Here is a 20,075-nt window from a genome sequence, read left to right as displayed (position 1 = left end):
AGTTAGGCAGTGGTCAAAAGCAACATGCCTTCAAATTGTATATATTTTTCAATATATGAAATTTATTGGCAAACTGGTTTCCATACAACAACCAGTGCTCATCCCAAAAGGTGCCCTCCTCAATACCCATCACCCACCCTCCCCTCCCTCCCACCCCCCATCAACCCTCAGTTTGTTCTCAGTTTTTAACAGTCTCTTATGCTTTGGCTCTCTCCCACTCTAACCTCTTTTTTTTTTTTTTTCCTTCCCCTCCTCCATGGGTTTCTGTTAAGTTTCTCAGGATCCACATCAGTGTGAAAACATATGGTATCTGTCTTTCTCTGTATGGCTTATTTCACTTAGCATCACACTCTCCAGTTCCATCCACGTTGCTACAAAGGGCCATATTTCGTTCTTTCTCATTGCCATGTAGTACTCCATTGTGTATATAAACCACAATTTCTTTATCCATTCATCAGTTGATGAATGGATTTAGGCTCTTTCCGTAATTTGGCTATTGTTGAGAGTGCTGCTATAAACATTGGGGTACAAGTGCCCCTCTGCATCAGTACTCCTGTATCCCTTGGGTAAATTCCTAGCAGTGCTATTGCTGGTCATAGGGTAGGTCTATTTTTAATTTTCTGAGGAACCTCCACACTGATTTCCAGAGTGGCTGCACCAATTTGCATTCCCACAAACAATGCAAGAGGGTTCCCGTTTCTCCACATCCTCTCCAGCATCTATAGTCTCCTGATTTGTTCATTTTGGCCACTCTGACTGGCATGAGGTGATATCTGAGTGTGGTTTTGATTTGTATTTCCCTGATAAGGAGCGATGTTGAGCATCTTTTCATGTGCCTGTTGGCCATCTGGATGTCTTCTTTAGAGAAATGTCTATTCATGTTCAAATTGTATTTTAAAGAAAGCCTCTGTATTCCCAAACGAGGAAATTTATTTGTAAGGAAACTCTCTAATTTAGATTTTTAAAAAAATGTTTATTTATTTTTGAGAGAGAGAGAGAGAGAGAGAAAGAGAGAGAGAGAGACAGAGCTCAAGCAGGGGAGGGCAGAGAGAGACAGAGACAAAGAATCCAAAGCAGGCTCCAGGCTCTGAGCTGTTAGCACAAAGCCGGACACAAGGTTCAAACTCATGAGCCGTGAGATCATGACCTGAGCCAAAGTCAGACGCTTAACTGACTAAGCAACCCAGCACCCCCTGACTTAGATATCTTTAAAGGGAGGGTTTAGAAAATAAATTAACATTGTGGCCACCATCTGGTGGTCCATGGCTTAAGTTCTAACATGGCACTTAAAACTTCTCTTACCCAGAAGGGTTGATCTAGCATAACTTATTATCTTTGGAACAACATAAATTCATTACATAAACAGTGGAAAAATATCTGCCAATGGTGTGACCTTATACCCATATTGTTTAGAAAAACAAAAACCAAAAATAGACTTATAAGAGAAATATTAGTATCGAAAAGTCCATGGACAAGAAAGACAACTTTAAAATTTTTTCTAGTTTACTATTGTAGGCATGTATTTTTAGTACTATAACAATAAAGAAAACCTGAATAATAACAGCTAAAAGTAATTAAGAATATAGATTGTAGAATTAAAAAAATTACAATCAAGCATATACTTGATTCTTGGTGCACCGAAGGATAAGAATGACAGAGAAAACTGAAATCAAAAGATAATACAAGTTTAGGGGTACCTGGCTGGCTCAGTTGGAAGAGCATGCGACTCTCGATCTCAGGGTCATGAGTTCAAGCCCCATGTTGGGTGTAGAGATTACATACATACATACATAAGTAAATAAATAAGATACAAGTTTGTCTCAGCTAACTATGTCACTTAGAAAATTCTTCTGTTTGCCCAAAGTTGAACTGTGCATAATTGTTCTTACGTCTTTCTTTTTTATTTTATTAGATTAAAAAATTATTATAAAAATTTCAAACATGTACTAACATACGGACTATAATAAACTTCCTTGACTTATCACCCCACTTCAACAATTATCAACTCTTTGTCAATCCTATGTCTTCTATCTCCCATTCACTCCTCACCTCCACCCAAATTAATGCCTTTTTTTTTAACTTTTTAACTTTGAAATAATTTTATATTTTCAGAAAAGTTGCTAAAATAGTACAGTTCCCGTATACCCTTCATCAGCAACCTCTGATGCTAACATATTACAAAACCACAGTATGACAGCTTAGCTGCCCAAACCAAGAAACTATTCTTATTTTTCTGCAAGAAACACTGCACAGTTTTTGTACTCCTCTGCTGAGTGCAAATTCATCCATTTGAGGGAACATTAACCATAAAACACCATCCATCCATCATTAGCAGTTTTGTAATTCCTCAAAATTATTTTCTTAATTTAGATTAAAAAAGCAAGTATTTTAAGATCTCTGAAATAGCCATATACTAATGACATTTTTACTTAACAAGATGTTTGCTAAAGTCAAGCTCCTATTTTAGGGACAGAATATGATCCAAACACAGAAGTACCATAAAGTTTTGGCTCAGACACATTGGCTGTTTCTAAAATATAGATAATTAATGTCAAGAGATTCCTGCTCTGATTCTACCATTAGTATGTTCAAGAGTAGGGGTGCCTACGTGGTTCAGTTAGTTAAGCATCCAGCTCTTGATTTTGGCTCAGGTCATAATCTCTAGCTTCATGAGATCAAGCCCCACATTGGGCTCTGCAGTGACAGTGTGGAGCCTGCTTGGGGTTCTCACTCTCTCCCTCTGTCTCTCTCTGCTCCTCTCCCACTCATGCTCTCTCTCTCTCTCAAAAAAAAAAAAAAAAAAAGATGTTCAAGGGTAAATGAAGCTCTCCCTGCCTCTCAGGATTCCATATTACTAATTATGAAATATAATAAGTTATCTAAGCCATCAAATATTTGGGATCCTAGGACCGAGGACTTTGCAGGCAGAAAGCTTTTCTTAACTCCCCTAGGCAGAGTGAGTGAGACCGCACTTAACTCCTTAAGAGCAAGCAGGGTTGTGATTCTGTTCCTATTTGTATCCCCAGTAAATAAGCGAACTACAGCAAGTAACATGGCCTAGGCCATTTTGGCGCTTACAGTTTTGTCAAGGTCATCAGAATAGTCACATATCTTTAACAACTTGAGGAGAACCCCAAAGCAGCTTTAAAACAGTGAAAAAGAGTTTAGAGTTTTTAGACAAAATATGTAACTGATGAGGGAATACAGAGGTGAGCTGTGATGAGGGTGAACTGTAAGAGACAGAACTGGAGAAAGTATTCCAAGAGAAAAATCTGCTTAAAATTGTTATCTAACGTTTAAGTGCACATGATTGAAGCAGTGTAACCTAGGGGTTAAAGCCAGATTCGCTCTAGAGTCAAACTGCTTGGATCAAATAACAGTTCAACTCCCTCTTGCTCTGTGGCCTGAGACAAGTTATTTACACCAACCTTCCTTCCTCCCTCCCTCCCTTCCTCCCTCCCTCCCTCCCTCCCTCCCTCCCTTCCTTCCTTCCTTCCTCCCTCCCTCCCTCCCTCTTGCTCTGTGGCCTGAGAAAAGTTATTTAAACCTTCCTCCCTCCCTCCCTCCCTCCCTTCCTCCCTTCCTTCCTTCCTTCCTTCCTTCCTTCCTTCCTTCCTTCCTTCCTTCCTTCCTTCCTTGAGAGAGGGAAAGAGCATGAGTGGGGGAGGAGCAGAGAATGAGGAAGAGAGAAGATTCCAAGCAGGCTCAGTGTCAGCATGGAGCCTGATGTGGGGCTCAAACTCATGAACCCCACAAGATCATGACCTGAAGCGAAATCAAGAGTCGGAACCTAACCCATTGAGCCAGGCGGGTGCCCCTATTTAACTCTTTCAAATCCAGCTTGACTCCAGGTGCTTGTAATAACCTCTGCTATTTTCAGGTGCAGCAGGCTTGGGACAAGGAGAACTACACAAATGTTTGTTGATTTGGCTGACTAGTGAGAACAAATGTTTGTGATTTGGCTGACTAGTGATACTTCACTCTCACTGAAATCTGCAGACAGGCAGGGGGTGGGGTGTCATTGGTTCCTGAACACTCGTCTACAGTTGTAGGTGAGGGCTGGTTACGAGCTGCTGCTCCCTTCTGTGTCCCTCAGGGTAGGTAAGTAAGGTATCAGAAGGACAATGTGCTCTCAGTCTGCCTAATTGGGACTTCTGTCTGGGCTTCTTGTACCTAGCTGGTCGCCCATGGACTTGAACTCCAGCCAAGGCGGAAGCTAGTATTCTAGCCATCCTCCTTCCCTGAGACCAGACTCTACTTCCTTCCTTCCTACGTGGAACTCCCTGGTGAATGCCCCACGCTCTCATCTGTCATTTTTTAAACAACTCAGTCTGTTTTGATACCATTCTGTCTGGCCCTTTTACATTGAATACCTTGGAAGTCACTTTGCAATTGTTAGCCCTGCTTAAACTCAGTTCAAGGTAAAACCCAGCTGCTCCCTCTCTTTCCACATCCTTAAATCTCCCTCTACCTTTCCCCCTGCTTCCTCTTTCTCCTTAGCTAAATCCCACACAGCCCCTTCTCCTAATGGGAACTACCAACCTGTTGACTGATTAACCCAACACTGCCTATGGCAAACATTTGCAGTTGTTCTGATTTTAATTAGGTGATCCTTCATGATAATGTTTTTGAAAGTAGGTCATCAACAGAACTGCTAATAAAGGTAAGGAATAATTTGTGGAGGTCAGTGTCCTTAAGACATTCTATATCAAATAGAAACTTTCTGGTGAACTTGAAACATTGAAAGAGACCACTCATGGGTCATTGTCAGAACATGTAGGAAACATTGTTTGCCATCTTAGCACAGGTGATTTATGAAATGGCGTTCCTTTCCTTGTACTCAGAGACACGTGGGCCAATGGCAGCTCGGTCCGTTCTTCAGGTGGTCATCTGTGATGGGGGCTTGGGTATGAGTACATGGGTGATGTTTACGTTCAGTTATTCTCTATCGCCGTGTTCAGAAATAGCTTCTGAAAAGCACAATTGGCACGTTGTGGGGAAAAAAAGATACCTGCTTTTGACAGGTCCCTTTCCTATAAGTAACTCAGGGATGCAGATATTCTGTGACAATTTCATTCTCACCTTATACTAGAGTCAACCAGTATATATTTTAGGAGTTCTATAAACTAGGAAATCTTAAAGAAAATTGGACATTAGCCAAGTCTCTTGGAGGACCCGGCTTTCATGGGCTGCCAAAGAATCTGGCACAGATCTACATGATAAGACTGAAAGCATTTAGGTTTTATTCACAATTCAACAAAATTCTCCCACAGTAGTCATTAAACCCCGCTCAGGTTACCCGATCAGTAGTTTTCAGCATCAGATGCCAGACAGTGCACACTGAAATTCTTAGTTGCTTGAGATTTATGGAAGTCATATTGAAAGACATGGAGGTATGGATTAGCCTACAAAGCAATTAAATGCAGAGTTCTCTCACAGTAAGCCTGAGGCCTCTTGTGACACAGAGAGAGGACCATTTTTTATGCTTTTGGTATATTCACTCACTAAGCTCTCCAAATCTTCACAGCCATCTTTAAATATTCTTCTGGCTTTTTGCTCGATGGTCAGGGATGGGGAAAGAAACAGCTAGCAAAATATTTGAGCCATTTCTGAATGAGCAGTAAGATGGGAAGGGTGAGTCTAAGAGAGGAACAGAAAGCTTATTTTCACCTATTGTCCTTTCTTTTTTCTTCCAAACTTACAGAGATATAACTGACATTTAACATTACATATGTTTAAGGTATACGTGTTGATTTGACACACTTATATATGACAAAATGATTACCACCATAGCTTTCACTAACACCTCCATCAGGTCACATAATTACCATTTCTTTTTTGTTGTTATTGTGGGAATATTTGCAATCTACTTTCTTAGCAACTTTCAAGTATATAATACAGTTTCATTAACTATAATCACAATACTGTGCATTAGAACCCCAGACTTTACTCATCTTCTAGCTGGAACTTCGAACCCTTTGAATCAACATCTCTCCATTTCTCCCGCACCCCACCCCACCCCCCCAACTCCTGGTAATCATCATTCTACTCTCTGTTTCTACAAGTTCAGTGTTTTTAGATTCCACATATGTTATTATATATAAGTATTTGTCTTTCTCTGTATGTCTTATATCAGCATAATGCCCTCAAGTTTCATCCATGCTATTACAAATGGGAGGATTTTCCTCTTTCTCATGGCTGAATAATATTCCATTGTGTGTATGTATGTATGTATATAGATACATTCATCTGCTGACAAACACTTAGGTTCATATCTTGGCTATTGTTAATAATGCTGTAATAAATATGGGAGGGCAGATAGCTCTTCAAGATACTGTTTTCATTTCCTTTGGATATATACCTAGAAGTGGGCTTGCTGGGTAATATCACAGTTCTATTTTTAATTTTGCAGGGAACCTCTATACTGCTTTCCATAGTGCCTGTACCAATTTACATTTCCACCAACAGTGCACCTGGGTTCCCTTTTTTCAACATCCTCATTAACTCTGGTTATTGCTGGCCTTTTTGATGGTAGCCATTTGCACAGGTGTGAGGTGATATCTCGTTGTTGTTTTGATTTGCATTTCCCTGTGATGTTGAGTACCTGTTTGTGTACCTCTTGGCCATTTGTATATATTCTTTGGAAAAATATCTATTCAGTTCCTCTGCCCATTTTCAAATTGGATTTTTGTTGTTGTAATGATTTGTATGAGTTCTTTATATATTTTGGATATTACCATATCAGATATGTAGTTTGCATGTTAACTCTGAATAGATTAAACACTTAAATATAAGAACTGAATCCATAAAACTCCTAGAAGAAAATGTAGGGTAAAACTCCTTGACGTTGGTCCTGGCAGTGACTTATTTGGGTATGACACCAAAAGCACAAGATAAAAGGGCAAAAATCATTAAGTAGGACTACATGAAACACCCACTCTCCTTCACAAAATACCAACTCCTTTTGCTGGTCATGCTGGGTCTAGAGAGACAGACAGAACCCATATGTCAGTATTTCCCATGAACCCTTTTTGATCCTTTGGCCCTAAAGAAATGCTACATTTTTACTATTAATTTTGTTCTCCATCATAAATCATAATAGCCACCAAGTGTAATCTTATGGTGAAAACAGGAGTCAGGAATTCTGGGTATTGTTGCTTACTCTGTTCTTCATTTTCTCAGGCATCTATTTTTGGAGTTGGACATAAGTTAATATTCCTGTTTTGCCACAGCTGAGTAGTATGGTCTTGGGAAAGTTACTTAACCTCTCTGAGTATTAGTTTTCTTATCTGTGAAATGGGGGTGGTAATATCTAGTTTACAGAATTCCTGTGAGAGTGAAAATGAGATATTATATGGAAAGCAGCCAGGACTATGCTTAGTACATACAGGGCTCTCACTAAATGATTGCAATTTTAATTTTTGACGGTAGTTATTTAGTTTGGGTTAAAGTCTTTTATTTATTTATTTAAAAAAAATTTTTTTTTCAACGTTTATTTATTTTTGGGACGAGAGAGACAGAGCATGAACGGGGGAGGGGCAGAGAGAGAGGGAGACACAGAATCGGAAACAGGCTCCAGGCTCTGAGCCATCAGCCCAGAGCCTGACGCGGGGCTCGAACTCATGGACCGTGAGATCGTGACCTGGCTGAAGTCGGACGCGTGACCTGGCTGAAGTCGGACGCGTGACCTGGCTGAAGTCGGACGCTTAACCGACTGCGCCACCCAGGCGCCCCAAGGGTAAAAGTCTCTTAAAAGGTAGGGGAAGCTACTTCAAATGCTTGGTGGAAGGAGGAACTATGTAAGCAAACAACTGAGAAGAAAGACAACCGAGGTATTGGTCACATTACCATATGGAGAGAATTTGCTGAATGATGCTGAATTTTAGGTATTTTTGTGTGTGGGAGAATTGCTAGGCCATAGTAGGGAAGTTGTTTCAATTAAATAGGGAGGCATATAAGAGATGTGAAGCCTGGAGTACGTAAGACTCATTTTCACAACCTTCAATGAAGGGCATTATGCAAACATAAATTATACATTTTTACTTTTGTAATTATACCTAAACCACATACTCCCAGATTTCATTATGTAATTCTCCAGACTTAACTTCGTTTCCTTTATAAAGCAATGTGCCATAATAAAACCTTCTGTAATAGAAATCATTACTAATCATGCATTTCCTATATAAAGGAAAAATGCCCCCCTAAATATTCATATTTATATTGCCACATTAGCTACTCTGAAATTGTTATTGGACAAAACTAATCATCTATTCAAGGCAGGTAAAATATTTATAAACATGATTCAAATTACCTACATAAAATCTTTTTCAAATAAATTTTCCTCTAAAAATTTAGAAATATATTAATAGCCATTAAATTGTCGTATACATTGTGGGTCATTTGCCTTCAATTCCGGCTCAGAATGGAGTTTATGCAAACCATTTTTATCCCCCAATTCTCTCCATGTCCTGCTAAATTCTTACAAGAAAGTTCTCTGCAATATTGCCATTGCAGTGGTATAAATAGGACTTTTCAAATGGCACATGTAGAATCTCTAAATATTTGAATTAGAAGAGCAAAGATAAAGTCTATGAATTCAGCCCAGAGGCAAACAGCCAACTAGGAATTACTGAGTGGATCTAAGCTACATAAGGACTCAACAGGCACACAACATTTACAACCAATACCTGTAACATCCATATAACAAACACACATATTTGACTTCTTCTTCAAGAGCAAGAGTTCTTTTTGGCTTTCAATCAGCTTAATAAATACTGTCCCCCCCCCCTTTTTTAATGATCCCTCTTCATATTGTTCATCTTAACTAGCCAGATGATTTTAATTACCTCATCACGTGGCAGATTGTGCCAGCCATAACTAGGACATAGGCGTGGCTCTTACCACCTGGTTCCACATTTCACTACCTGTAGTCAGCAACCTCCCCCAAAACTACAAATTTCACAATAATAACAAAATGAAAAATATATCCAATAAGCAGCTTACACTTTAGGAGAATGGCAGGGTAATTACATTTATTGAGTAGAAATAAAGGCGAGACTATTATATAATATTTCGTTCCAAGATTCTAACTAAAAGGGTGTATACAAAATATTAAGCTTGAAGGTGTGAAAGGAAGTGATATAGGATTGTTAATAACGTGGAATAGTGGTATAATTCAAAGCAGAGACACAGTTCCTATTAGCCACAGAAATTTTGGTAAAAGAGAAAAGGGAGAAATTTCTGAAAAACAAAAATACCAATACACAGCATACGAAAATAGAAACTTCTCAGTACTCATTTTTATGTAGTTTCTGACTATGCGCTATTAAAACAGGGTTAAATTGGTTAGTCTATTTATCAGTTATCAGTTAGTTATATGATCCTCAGATTATAGGGGTCATTAGTTTATCAACCAAATACCAGCCATCTGCACATAAAGTCTCAGACAAGAGACCAGCTTGCTTATCAACATATATACACAAACTCAAGTGGAAAAGAAAAGTCTATTTTAAAATACATATTTTGAATTGTCCTTAATAAATAGTTGACACAGCTAACCAAAATGTTTTAGCGCACTCTTAACACCTTAAATAGCAGCATGATAAAGCATGTAAATAGACTTTAAAGCAGACAAAACTCAAATTTAGAGCTAAGCCATAAACGTACATTTTTAAAAAAGTAAAAAGTAAAGAAGATGGACTGATTCAAGACTAACCTGGTATGTCTTTAATTTAACTACTGTATATTTGTTAACAGTGGTACTTAATTTGACAAGTATTCAATTCGCTTACAGATTATTTGCTAGTCTGTCTGATTTCTGTTAATTCCTGGGAGACTCTAAGCCAAGTTGGTAACATTTAATGGAGACATGTTCTGATTAATTATCTCTGAGTGATCTGTCCAACATACAGTGAGTTATGGAAGTTGTCAATAATTTCCCCTTATTTTAAAATAGCAGTAATTCCCTCTGTGTAAAAAGTTATGTTTTAATGGATTTATAAGTTTTCACTCTTATCAAAAACAATGAAGCAAGCACTTGCTTAGATTGTATCAAAATTGTGGTTGACTATCAGATTGAAAATAAATTTAAACATGTTAGTACTTGAGGCAGATTGCTAAGGTGTCTTAGTCAACTTGTTATCATAACTGTGTCTACCTAAAGGCAAGCAACAGGAATGCTGGGAAATAGCACAAAACAATGATTTTAAGAAAATACAAAAATGATATATACATATAAAATAAAAGTATATAAACTTGTGCAGTGTATAGCAATATAGCTACTTGTAATATAACGTGAAGAGTGTGGCTTCAGGCAATTGAAGGGAGAAGCAAAGCTGAACGCTGCTGTACCAACCAAATGGCAAATGTGACACCTGATAATGTAAAACAAAGGCATCCCCAGGGCGCCATGTAAAATTATTATAAAGCGGTGAAATAACAATATAAAGTTAATTTTATTAAAATTAACAATACTTCCCATCAGCACGAGACAATCTATATTCAAAATTAAAACAGTAGGAATGTTTATCCATTCAAGCATTCTGATAGGCTAAATATTATTGACTGTTAAAAGAAATAAAGTTTTCAAGCCCCTTTTTTTCTTATACCTTCATAAATACTCATCCTTATGAGCAACACTACATTCAAAGGCCTGAAATTAAAAACATGTTTCCTTATGAAATTTGGTATATCTGGCATGTTGCTACAGAAATATCTCAGTCTACTTTTTTTTTTAAAGAAACTTGATGTCTTGGGAATTAAAAAAAAAAAAGGGACAAATTGGTCAAATTTTGCACAGTATGGCACTTTTCAAGTACAATGAATAGAAACAGATAAAAGAGATAACTTCATGGTATTATCTAAATCTTGATGCTTGCTGATTTCCACCATCTATTATTTGCAGAACTGATCTGCATATACTTGCCAGCTGTGAGGTTTTGTGTTAAGTAAAAATATCAACTTTTAGGCTCCTTTAGCTCTCAGAAAATAATACGGAGAGTTTTTTTCTTGATTACAAACAGAATGTGAGTTCTTTGTAGAAAAAATAAAACTACAGAAAAGTGCAAAGCAAAAACTAAATGTTATGTTATAACCTTTGGCTATTTATTAACACTTTGGAACACATCTTTTCAGGTTTTTATCTATGCAGTAATAAGCATCTATATTTTTTATTCTTAATATTTAATAAAAAGCCTGAATGAAGACTATGCATATTACAAAATCAGTTTTACTTTTTCACCTAAAGGAATACTTCACAGCAGGTACTATGTTTCATCTAAAGTGTAGCTGCAATTATATGATAAATGGCTTTTGGTGAAGAACTGAACATTAGTTTAAAATCCAGGAGTTAATTAGTCAATAGCACCATGGAGTGAGATGGGGAATATATTCTCTGGATTAAGGTGAATTTTGTCATTAGGGGGCAGAAGGGTTAATTTGTGAGATCCCAAAATTTCGAGGGGCCTTCTATATTTTAGCACTTGGAAAATCTGTTTTATATGTTTGGAAATCTAAATCGACTAAATCTACTATGATAAAGATTCCTATATGAGGCTAGTTTTATGTCCTTGATATTTATTTAGAAACCAGAAAATATGGATTAAATAAAGTAGAGCAAGGGGCAATTTAAGAATTATTTAAAATTAAATAATATGCTTTTTAATATGCTATTTTAAAATAAAATGATACGCTTTTTAATGTCATTATCAAAGGAAAGAAGCCAAAGCATAAAGTCTTATGTAACATTATGAAATTTAGGCCAAGAAAATCTAAACTTATACTGAACTCACTCCAATTATTTAAAACCCTGCCCACTGAGCCGAGGCTGTAACAGCCGTGTGTTTTCAGACAACCCACCAGAAATTTCACAAGATCAATCAAGTTGGAAGATAAACACGAACTTTTCTGGCCTCTTTTCTTATTCCTAGATGAAGATGAACTTTTCTGTTTTTAAGAGGGAAAAGGCAAATCTTATGCTTCTATAGTCCATCTCAGCACACTGTCTCCCTTCCCTATTTCATTTCTCCCATATCTCATCTCAGCTCAGCTCAGCTCATACCATTTACTGCCACCCTTGAGGAATGTAAACTCCATGGGGGCAGGGTTTTTACACTGATGTATCCCCAGTGCCTAGAACAGAACTTAGTACATAGTAGGTGCCCAATAAATATCTGTTGAATCAACGAATGAGTTTTCTTCAATTGGATAATTAGAGTTAACAGAAGTCAATTTAAACCTTCAAAGCAAAGAAAGACATTTCACAAGAAACAAAAGGTACTTCCGCTCTGAACTTGGATTTCTCTTACTTTGGAAGAGATTTTTATAACTTTTGGTTTCCTTTATAAGGTTATTTTGATAACAGTAATTACTTGACACTACTCCACTGAGAATTTGCAAATTCTTTTTTTTTAAATTTTGGAACCCCTCCCCCCTACTTTTTCTTTTTTTTTGTCACTGTGCTGGAAAAAAAATTGACTCCCTCTGTTCTGTTTCTTATAAAAAATACAATCCTAACCACACAAATCCAGGTAGCTGCCTCATCTATTGTCATCTATTCTGCATCATCCATTCTCCTGCTAAAGACATTCTATATTCTATACTCCTACTGAACAATAGGATCATTCTGAAAAATTTGCGTACTGGCAATCAAACCATTTTGCAAACAGTAACGCAGATTCCAGTGATAAGATATAAGATGAATGAGCAGGATGAAGAACACCTTAAAGATCACCTGCCACACTTGTGTTTGAGGTGCTCAATGGCTGTTTACACCAAGTGCCATCTGGCTCTATAGATATAATAACAATTATTCCATCGAGGTGTGTAGCTTCCTAAATCATATTAATATACAATGATTTCACTAGTCTTATAGGAGTTGATGTCTTTGTGTGCTCCCATTTAACCTGGGTAATGCGCTAAAACAAGTCTGCCTCATCATTAAGAATTGATTTTTTATTTATGTGAATGTCACTGGCAATCCCATGATATCCCTTTGTAATTCAGTTGAATAGGACTGCATACTAGCGTTAATCTATTTTTATGGCATATCTTTAAAAATTTGCAACATCTTGCTACATTTGGATATTTATATAGAGATTTGTGTTCCCGCAGAAAGCTGTTGTTAGCTTTGGAGATCCATTTCATACAGCAATAGGGCAAGTATCTAATATACTTCATTAGCTATCTTACATCAGATAAGGGTTTATTTCCTTAAATTATTTAACCTTGGTAGAACCTACTAAGATCACATAAATTACAAATACACTAATGAAAATCATTAGTTAGCCTATTAAAAAAAAAAACCCAAACAACAACAACAACCGGAATAAAATTAAAACATTTTAAAATCAGTCCTTTGGAAACACGTTTTAAAAATAACTTGGTGAATTTACCATAATGGCCCATTTCTTAATGTTGTTGTTTGTCACTTATTTGGATATTGACATCAACAAACTAATCTGATATGCTAATATTTGTATTAAAAAAAGTCACATTGCTTTTTTCTGCCTAATTCGAAATCTGGTTTTAAAAGTCATACTTACAGTTATTTTCAAATGTGCCTTAATGACTTTTGCTAATTTAAAAAATATTACAATAGAAACAATAAGTAGTAATAAAGAGAAAAAATTAGTATTTTAAAGTACTGGGAACAAACACTACACGGCAAAAATAACACTTTAAGTCTAGTTTTCCAAGAGTACTTACAGGATTGTTAAATAATTACTGCATGAGGAAGTTTTGTCAGAACACCGTTCATATTTAGATGAGCATTATAGCTTAGAACCTGCTTAGGAAGCAATAGTGAACTTCTTCCCAAAAAATCACAGAATTTGGGGTGTGGGGAAACTATGGTATGTTATACCCAAGGTTATTGCCCATTTTAGACTGCTGCTTTTTATACTGCTGCCCTTTTTATGCTTTACAGGATTGCTTTTATACTATTGAGAGTTTATCATATACAATTAGTGATACAGCAACTCACAGGGAAATTGAACAAGTTCCAGGACACTTGAAGAAATGAGGCAATACTTCTTCAAATCTAAAGGATTTTGCAGAAAAGTGTCACTGCAAGCTATAAACTACTTTAAGACTCTTGGCCTACAAAAGTTTCTTGTGCATTGCATGGATTATTTAGACAATTAAAAGAAAAAAAAGAACACTGGGGGAAATTCATTTTTCTAATGTGACATGCCCTAAAACTTAATTAAGGGCTCAAACTTAAAGACGTGTTCATAAAAACCTACACGTGAGTTAGAAGTGTGAAATCAGTGTGGTTTTCAATGTAATCCACTAATAACCATACTCTTTAAACTGTAATTTCTACAAATATGTCCCCTAAGAGCTGTGTAAATTATCTCCTTTATGCCCTGCATATGTTATAAACAACTATGTGCTTTTGGATTCAATAAATAAATGCATTAAATGTTCAGATATTTTCACTAAAGATAGTTCCACAAAGAAGCTGGGGACATTTTTCTATACTCTTCAGAACTATGTGTGGTGAGCAATTATCAGGAATAATACACGTGTCAGTTTTTGAGTACAGTATTGCTTCTAAACATTATTAAAAAACCACTCCACAAAGGTGATAAAAGGTGGATTAATCACCTAAATGCCTATAAATTGAGATTTAAGGTCAGAGATATTCCCTTCGCTCACTCTGTTGTCTCACATGGGGTTGGTTGGTTACACATCATACCCTGGTTCGTAGAAGGTATGCACTGTGGTTCAGAGTTAATACTGGGGATTTGCTTCACAGGGCTCACAAGTCAGATTTTAAAACATAATAATGGTAGTATCTATGATACTATTCTAATGAATCTAATGCTTTATTTCCACTAAAATAATTCTTTATTTCAGGAATGAGCCAAGTAAAGAGGGAACATGGAGTCAGTCTGAAATCGACTTCAGGGCTCACCTCAATCGGGTGAACAGTGAATGCTCTGACAATGACATTCACAGTAGCATCGCTGCTGGGTATTGCTATAATTTGCTCTCTATGATTGTCCCTTTAAACAAAAAGCTCTGCACTCAGCATGCAAAGAAGTGAGAAGTGGAGAAAGGAGGGGGAACCACACATATAAGAAGAGAGAGGGGGAAAAAACTGCAGATCAATCATTTATAATTAACAAAAATCCGATTGGTGCTTTAAATAGAGATCAATGTGTTCCAGGCTGCCTGGATTGTGGGGATGTATTCACCTTCTCGTAACTCTCCAAGCAAGCTGTCACACCTACAGAATCACCATTTGTTTTCTTAACAAAGCTTCAGGGGGCGCCAGGCTCTCATTGAAATTTCATTAATCTAATGGAGTAAAGTCCTATAGAAAAAAATCAAATTCTCGTTGGACGAGATGCTACCTGGGAAAGATAACCTCTGTGTGAACTCTCAGACTCGGATCGCTCTGCTATTAGTCTGAGGAAACAGACAGCAACAACGCTGATTACAGCCACCGGCCTCAACAATTTTTTTTTCTAACTAGCAATTTCGAGTGCAAGTACCACAGTGTCAGCTAAAGAAACACAACTGTGGGTTTTCTGCAGAGCGAAATGGTTCTGAAATGTCACTGAATAGCTCACAAAGGACGCCAATCTACGACAACAGAGACATAAGCATATAGGAGAAAGGGCCCACACATCCTCTTTACAAAGGTATGTTGTTTACATGCATGTAATTTGTGAAACACACAGCTATTCGATTCAGGGGTTTCACAGAAGTCTAACCAAAATCTGTTTGGAAAGCAAGTGGCAAGATTCTTCCAGAAGTCACAGAATTTTGGGTGTGGGGAGATTCTGGTATGTTTTGCACATAAATAGACGTCCTACTATAGTGGATGATAGCCTTCAAGTTTCCAAGACATCAATTACAATTGTTACTTGGTTGATCATATTTCATTACCACCTCCACGGAAGTTGGTATACAAGTTTGCAAATGTGGCCCAAATGTGTACATGTCAATAATACAGTAGGAACAGGACCTCTGAGAGGGAAATATGAAATGTTGATTCCTCAAAACTCCTTCCAGTAACGTCCCCATGGCTCCTCTGACACATGGCAAAAGTATGGGACGGTAGACATGTACGTGATAAGAGGGCTAACGTGAATAAGGCTGTGTCTATCATCAACTAAAACAGCTCCTCTGTGTTGTTTAGTTTTTCCCTACTTAAATGCCTATTTTAAAAAGCAAAAAATTTAAATGACTAATAGACCACTGGCTTTAGTTACCCTGTACAAGAGTCCAAAGAGAAAATGAAACAACCTGTACCAAGTCCTCCGTTAGGCTCTTATGTGGACATTATGCTCTGCAAGCAGCGACTGGGCAAAGGGCAGTAGACTTGATCGGGCAACATCACGGTCAGGTTCAGCACCGCTTTCGGATTCCATACATACACTCCTAAATCTGCAAGTGGATGTATAAACCTTGTTTGTGTTAAAGGAGAACACTAATCCTACTTTAAAGTAAAAAAGAAATAAGGAGTTTGGATGTAAACGACAACTTTGTATTTACTTTTTAAAAATATCTAAAAATTGTGGCATATAATAAGGAGAAAGAAGCAATACTTTGAAAAAAAACAAAAGGAAGATCATGACATCCTCGGTAAGCAATGGAGATAATTGAAAAAATTTTGAGTCCGTCTCTTAGATAATATTTTTCTTTCACAATAAACTTGTTCTTTTTTTCACCCAGGTCACATAAAGCTTACTGCAGGTCAGGAAATGTCTTCTGTTTCCAGAGCAGCTCACAGGAGTGAGTCACTTCCTATGATTTATTTTTTCCATTTCTCTGTTTATAGGTAGATATCTTTCTACTTGGGATAGATTTAATATTTTTTCTTTTGGTCTAAAATTATTCATAAAGACTTATCTTATTTTCATACATAATTCCTTTAATTTCCTGTCTGAGATCCACCTGTAGAATTATACTTCCTGCTCTCTATCTACATCCTATTTAAAGATGCCACTGAAAGCATATCAATATTTTATTGTAAGCAATAGGAAAATGGGTAAATAGCACATTTATGTGTCTATGTGTATGTACTGCTTATGTAAACATATATAATGTATATAAATCCATACACACAAAAAATTTAGTTTACTCAAGTTAGGATTATTAAAATTGATCCTGGGAACAAAATAATACACCTTCCTAGGCATTCATCCCGACTATAGACACGGAGAAAGGAAGATTGTGAGAAGGAGACACACACATTCAGATGAGCCTTCAGGGAATTGTATGAACTTTTGAACCAGAGGCGGAGAGCCAGAGCCCAGCCTGTTCCCACTTTAATAAACATTTTTTTTCTTCAATTAATTAAGGTTTGGAAAGAAAAAAAACCACAGAAGAGAAGTAATTTAGCATGCAGTGCATACTTTACAGATGGATCCTACCTTCGGATGCTTATTAAATCTATGCATGATTGCGCTGGAGAAAATTAATTGCATTGTTTCTCACTATTCAAAAGGGGGTTGCAAACAGCTCAAAAATAAAAAGGAAAATGAAGCAAGGGTGTTGTTGTTGTTGTTTAAAAAAAGACAGCTACAGTATAAAAGTAACACTTTTAATAGTCCTAAAACAAGTAATACCCACAATTGGCGTAAGGGTGCAAAAATTCCTTTAAATTTTGTTGATATTTCAGAATTACTGTGTATGCTGCCAGAATACATATATCTACTTTAAGTTTACACATATTCTGGGCTAACAGAAATTTCCTACTCAGTGGCGTTTGAACTATTCAATTAAGTGGTGTGTTTTTGTTCAGATCCTACTGTGAAGAAAGATTTACATGGGCAGCTGGGAGTACACACTGGCACCCATTCACCGTGTTTTGGTTAGCTGGTATTCCCTCCACACCAGTCTTTGGAAAAAGTGATAAATTCCTAATTTGGGTGGGAGGAGAAAAGTAAAAATATTGTGATAAAGTATTCAGACCATAGGTGATTGTTTGCATTTTTATCAGCTTTAATTTTTAAAAAAGCATAGAAGCTTCAGAAATTCGAGCCATTTTTGCCTTTTCTGAAGTCCTGCAAGTAGAAATTGAACTGTAACCTCTCTCTTACACTGTCCTGAAAATGACCTTCATCAAACTTGAAAGGACCACTCTCTGTCTAAGGAGCTAGGAGAGACATTAATTTTCCTAACCCACTCTTTTCCAGATTAAAAAAAAAAAAATCCCTGTGTTCCTTCATTACAGATGCTCCTTTGGATGTGATCCACCCTGTTGTTGATTTAACTAAACACATTTCGCTAAGAACTTCTAAACTTACTTTATTCCACGATCCAAGTAAATGGTGGTTTTATTTTATTCTTCCATTCTGAATCTATAAATCAATCTCTCTGATCCCCAGTAAACATGTGTAATTATTCTGAAATATTTATCATGACACAAATTTTGCTAAGAGTAACAAACTAAGGACATATCATAAATAAATGAATCTGTCCTAGGTACAACAGAGTTTATAAGGTATGGATAAAATATAGACGTATTAACATCAGGATTCGCTTATATGCTGTCTTTCACAAGCAGATCTCAAAGAACGACATAGATGACCTTATAAACAGTTACAGATATCATCATCCCTAGTTAGGATGGGACACACAAGATCATATGGTGAGACAGAGCAAAACTTCGAAGACAAGTACTCAACTTTTGTTCCTTTACTTTACCTTTTAAAATCAGATCCTACCACCCCATTCGAACAGCCACTATTTAAAAGTAGAATCTTACTAACACTCAAAAACATCGGTTCAGTCCAGGAACTACTCAGAAGAGAAAAATCCACGCTGCTATGAGAAACTCAGGTCAAAACTGAGCCTGTGCCGTGTGCAGCTAGTGTCTTTCTAAATGTGACATAAAATGCGTAGTATCTATTATACTGGTTATGAAAGAGCGCAGACAGGAAATACATGGGGTTGGATCTATATAACTTTACCATTACAAAAGATAGTTGAACTTAAGTACTAAAACAAGGCCAGCTTCAGAAAGCTGGGCAGTTTTACTTAAGCCAAACCACATGATAGTTACGAAAATGCCTGAATAAAAAAGGTGGGAAAAATCCAAGGAGGGAGATTACTCAGTTCAAGGCACCTGAACTTATTTCCCTGCCTAGAAAGATCTCTTCCTGTCTGCTGCACTCCAACTTGAGCAGCCACCCCCACAGGGCTAACTGCAGCCGGGACTTGCACATTTGACCTGTCTCTTTACTCCAGATTCTCTCAGATGATCCAACGTTTACCTTTTAAGGTTCTGTGCAATTAACACAATCCCCACCCACCTCAAATAGGGAGTGTTGCAAATGAAAGTCCTATATGTCATCCCTAATGACTGGTCATCTCAAGTTCTGGGACTTCCTCTGTATAGAACCTGTCACATTAGGGTACTTTATAATCTTCCTGCAAATTCCAAAATGAGCACCAGTAAGCTGCCAGAAGCTGCTGGCAAAGCGGTTTTGGTAGCATGAATGACTCAGGCTCTGCTTGAACCAATTCACATTGAGTATGTGAAAAGGTTATCAAAATCAAGATAACCAAAAGCACAAAATGATTCTGGTAATGCAGATGATTAAATCTGCTTTAAGGAATCCATGATTTTAGAACAAGTTTTGAATTTTGAGATACTTAGTGTAAAAATAAGAATAGCTAAGGATACAATTGTAAAACCCTTAACTGACTTGATCTTTATTTTACATTTCCTACACACCTTATAATGAATGAGTACACTTTTCTCCTGGAGCAAAGAGCTCACTGATGACTAGGGAATTAGATTCAAGACACTATACTTTGATTTAGCAAATCTCTGTATTCATTTATTACATGGGATCCTGTTTTCTCCAAGGAGTTAAACTCCCTCTATAAGGTAAAGAGCTTAATCACTCTGGGATGAGATATTTTTTCTATTTTCCAATGCAATTACTCTTTGTCTTAAATCTAATTGAATTCACTTTCCATGTTAGTGGGGGAAGGGAGGTGGGCAGGAGAAATGCAGTATATGCTAGAAGATAAATAGTGTTAATTGTAGACTTTTGGTACATAGAGGATTTTTTTTTTAAAGACAAAAAACTGTGACCTGGTAAAAATAT

The 20,075-nt window shown here is 36.9% G+C and overlaps 1 protein-coding gene and 1 non-coding gene across 2 annotated transcripts in view; one reads left to right on the top strand and one right to left on the bottom strand.

Annotated features, from left to right (window-relative positions):
* SKAP1 (src kinase associated phosphoprotein 1) overlaps window positions 1–20,075 on the bottom strand; it is a 276,200-nt gene that overhangs the window by 134,431 nt on the left and 121,694 nt on the right. The gene's annotated exons all lie outside the window — the stretch shown is intronic.
* TRNAE-CUC (transfer RNA glutamic acid (anticodon CUC)) lies at window positions 1,696–1,768 on the top strand. The gene has a single exon. It is a non-coding gene; the product is annotated as a tRNA-Glu (tRNA).

Source organism: Acinonyx jubatus, chromosome E1, assembly GCF_027475565.1.
Source record: "Acinonyx jubatus isolate Ajub_Pintada_27869175 chromosome E1, VMU_Ajub_asm_v1.0, whole genome shotgun sequence".
Lineage (NCBI taxonomy): Eukaryota > Metazoa > Chordata > Mammalia > Carnivora > Felidae > Acinonyx > Acinonyx jubatus.
This window is presented reverse-complemented; position numbering and strand designations above follow the sequence as displayed.